We start from the raw sequence: 4,347 nt of genomic DNA, 5'->3' as shown, positions 1-4,347 counted from the left end.
AAATACTAAGAACTGCCTTTCCAAAACATCAGTTCAGCAGTCAGGAACAGTAAAAAAATCAAACCAACCAAAAACTCCACAAAATCCAACCAAATAAATAGAATATTGGGATTTTTCTGTAGTTCCTAGCAAAGAACACCTTTATGTCATTATGTATACCATGCATAAATTGAAGGTTTTCTCACACTTTAGCTGCCCTGGGTTATGCTACCCCCTCAGTGCAAAACCAATAGGTGTCACAGCTCAAGCAAAGGTAACTATGGTAAGTCCAAGTGAGGAATCAGGGGGATGTTCTGCCTTGGGGTCAGTGGGGAGGAAACTGAATCTTCAGAGCCTCTCTAACATTTTTCTGAATCTGCTTGCCCTGAACACAGAACATGGCAGGTACTAGCACCAACTGGAGCAGCCTGCAGGAGAAAGTCATAAGGTTGTGACACCCCCATCTGACCTGAGGTTGCACTTGTGAATCAAGTGGTGAGAAGTCATTGTGCAGCAGTGAGATTCAGCCTTCGTTTTCTTTAACAAGACTGAACAAAATAGACTGGGTTGAGAGACAACATTGCAGAGATTTTGGGCATTTGCATGGTTACAAGGTTGCCCTCAGTGGGCATTTTGCCAGAGCTCCGGTTTTTACATAAATGGGCTTTTAAGCCTTTCAGGTAAAAGAGGAAGCAATAAGGTCATTTGCAAGGTAATGGTCACTTTTTCCCTGTTTTCAAAAGATGATAATTATATCATTTTATCTTGTTAATATTAGCTTTGGAAAAAATATCTAATACTAGTCTTGTGCTGCATAGTTCCAGTCTCAAACCTTCATTGTATTTTATATACAGACATCTATATGTGTATATACACACAGAGACATGATTTTGTTACCAAATGCTCTCCAGGATTTCCACTAGAGAAAAAGCATTACAGTCACATTGTATGCAATTGAAACAACAGCAGAGCAAGCTGGGACTTGTCAGCCTGGAGAAGAGACAACCTGAACAGGTAATGCATGAGAGAGGTCAACAAATTAAAGAGTATCTCTGAAAAAACTGATAAAAATTGACTCTATGCTGAGTCTTCCAGCTCAAAAACTAAGGAATATGACATGAAATGTGCAAGAACAAGGCTCAGGAAAAATAAAAGACTGCAGTTCTGCTGTTATAGGACTCCTTGGGGAAAAATATGTGGATGGAAAAAGTTTGCATAGGTCGACGGGGAACCTGTACCAGAAACTTTAAGAAATGGATATTTTAGCGCTATCAAATAGTAAAAAACCACACATCAGGTTTATGAAATGTCAGGGATTGGGAGTGTACTTGGAAGAGGTAAATTTCTTTCCTTACTTTTATTCTTCCCTGTGCACCTTCTTGTAACCACCTGGATAGAGAGCCTAATGAACCCTTAGACAGAGGCAGAACAGATGCTCTTAAACTATTGAATTTCCTGTCTTCCACAGATAACCTGTACTGCATTTCTGTTCGTGCAGTGCCCTAACATCTAGTTACAAGGCAATCAGTAGATGAGCAGAAATTCTAAATTAGGCCTCTAGAGCCTAGAACTAATATTTTAACCACACCAGAATTTTCCTCTGTGATAGAGAGCACGCTGCTCTTCCAAGTCCCTTTCTGGAGGAAAAAGTATCCTGAGATGTGGCTCACAGATCCAACAGTTCACAGATTTACAGTACATTAACTATGGTCATGGGAAAATGTTGGTTTTTTCTTCTGTAAAGAGGGTCTTGTGTAATATGTAAATGCCACAAGGGATTAGCACAAGAAATTATTTTTGCAGCGTGTGAAAGTATGCTGTGCCAATTCTCAGAAGGTCCAGCTCCAGCCAAGCCTCATGACAGACCCAGAGGCAAATGCACAGCCCTCAATACCACTGCCCATTAGAGATGGGAAGAACCAGCTGAGAAGTCAGAAACACAGGCAAAAATAGGAATTCACAATAGTTTCATTGCCCAGCCTATCTGAACTAGCCCTGACAGAAAACAGTTCAAGCAAAAAATCCCCTTTCTTTCTTTTTGTAACATAATATTTTATAGATATTCTATCCTTATAGGAAAGTCCTACAGAATTAAAATGATAAGAAAGCTCAAACTGGACTCAATATTTTCCTGATGATGTTACATAAGTTTCTACATGAAGACAATGAGAAATTGTGAAGCCTGAGACTGAGTGTAATGAGATAATTCTACCATGTTCGTCAAAATAAAAACCAGTATTTTTTTAAAGTATAGGCTTACATGAGACACCCATTGTGGAAAAAATTCTCTTAATATCTTTTGACAAATGAGTTCTGTTTGTTGTGGGATGAACCATCTAAAACATGGTCACAATAAGACCATGAGGTCTTTGTAAATATGTTTTTGAGCTTGGTATGTGTTCTGCACTTTTTATAGGAAAGTAATATCAAAGGGCTAGAAGATGCATACAGGTTGGGAATGAGATTATTATTACCTATACACAAATATTCCAGGTTAAACTAAGTATATTTGCAAGGTTTGGATTCTTTCTTGTCAAAATACTCTAAGCAGAGGCTTAGAATAGACTGAGAAATTATCAGGATCACCTTTTGTTTTAACTTGCTAGAACAAAGCATTTTAAAGACTGGCTTATCAGGGTCCCAGACTGCCTATTAATTCTCAAAACATGCTGCAGCCATTCTCCAAATTAAATCACCTGCTATCTGTTCATATTATAAATTTGGTATTTAGGCTATGAAATGGTGTCCTACAGATCAGACATATCTCAAATGGCAAAAGTCCTAACCAGAACAGTGAGCTCTTTTGCACATCTGAAGTTACCAATTCATGCTTAAGGCTCCAAATAATTATGAAAGAGACTGGAAAGTCCAGCAGACCACAAATGGCTTGAAAGAAGCTTGCAGGATTAGACACGGTTTAAGTAATATTGTTGAAAACATACAGTAGAGTTTAAATAAAAAGCAAACTCTAATGTGCATAGAAACTTGAACAGGAAGCAGACTGAAAAAACAACTACAAGTGAGGAGGGAAATGAACAAGTCTATTTGATCTTTCCAGCTGACTTAAATACGAACACTAAAAAAAAATTAAATAGTGACAACTAATTTGTGATGTAAAATTATTCCTGATTTGATTTAATTAAATTAAAATAAATGAATGTAATTAATTATCTAGGTTGAGAGAAGTGTCTACACAGATAGAATTCCTCCCTCAGACCCATTGAGGGGAAGCAGGTGGATCAGAATGACCTAAATTTCATACAGTGTTGGAAATTAAAGGTTAGATTTTCAAAGGTTTCAACTATGTACTGCATTCCTGGCTTCATGACTGCACCTTCTGGAGCATTGCAGTGACTTTTCTTCTATTCTGACTGTTTTTTCCTGCTGCAATACAGCAGGGAAATCCATACAATGCAATTTTATTTGGATTGTCTCCTTGTCTCGTAAACATAAAATACTTTTTACAGAATAAGAAATTAAAGAAATTACTCTTATGTTACTTCCCACCACACCATTCTGATTCTATCCTCAGCATCCTTTTGAAAGTTCATGAAATGGGAACAGGAGAGCTTTCATTCCTCCTGCACATATTCCCTACCCTGCATTAAAAATTCTGATACCAAGCTGCTGCTCTGGCTATGGAAGAATACCATTTCTGATATATTAAACAAAGACAGCAGACTTTCCAAGACTTTTTTTTTGTTGTTGTTTTACATAATCTCCTGGCCTGCCAAGTGGCCCAGTACATGGTGTATACAGATGCACTAGAAGACAGACAACTTTCATACCATAAATTCCTTTGCTACTCTTCTGCTGTGAATGACAACAAAACTTTCTGCTCATTTTGGTGGCAATATTTCCAGCCCCATCAAAGATTACCAGGCTAGTTATCCAGGCATAACAGTAGTTTGTATTTTAGAATAAATTTTTCTGACCCCTCTTTTTCATTTTATTTCTTCACTCCCCCTACTGCTTTTTTTTTTTTTTTTTTTCCCAAGAAGCAATTTGCTTTCTACCATTTGCTTTCTCAGCAGGGCTGTTATCAGCACTAGTCACTAACAGAGGACAGCTGGTAAGGGAGAGGAGAAAGTCAGATCCTTAAGAACATAACCATGGATTTGAACATACGAGCCTGCACTGTAAATTGTTTTGTTACGCATTTTGTATCGAGCTCACTCCATAAGTAAGGAGCACACCCTGCAGCATGCAAAGTTCATAGAAAAAGTAAAGTTAGACCAAAAAGCACACGTTTAAACAGATAAAGCAAACTAGGAGACCATTTGTTGCTGAGCAGCCTTTGTAATTCTGAGAACTGATCCCACATTCTGAAGCAGATAAAGCTGTTTGTAGAAAAAAAGATGAGACTCA

The sequence above is a fragment of the Oenanthe melanoleuca genome, chromosome 4, assembly GCF_029582105.1.
Source record: "Oenanthe melanoleuca isolate GR-GAL-2019-014 chromosome 4, OMel1.0, whole genome shotgun sequence".
NCBI classification, from domain to species: domain Eukaryota; kingdom Metazoa; phylum Chordata; class Aves; order Passeriformes; family Muscicapidae; genus Oenanthe; species Oenanthe melanoleuca.
This window is presented reverse-complemented; position numbering follows the sequence as displayed.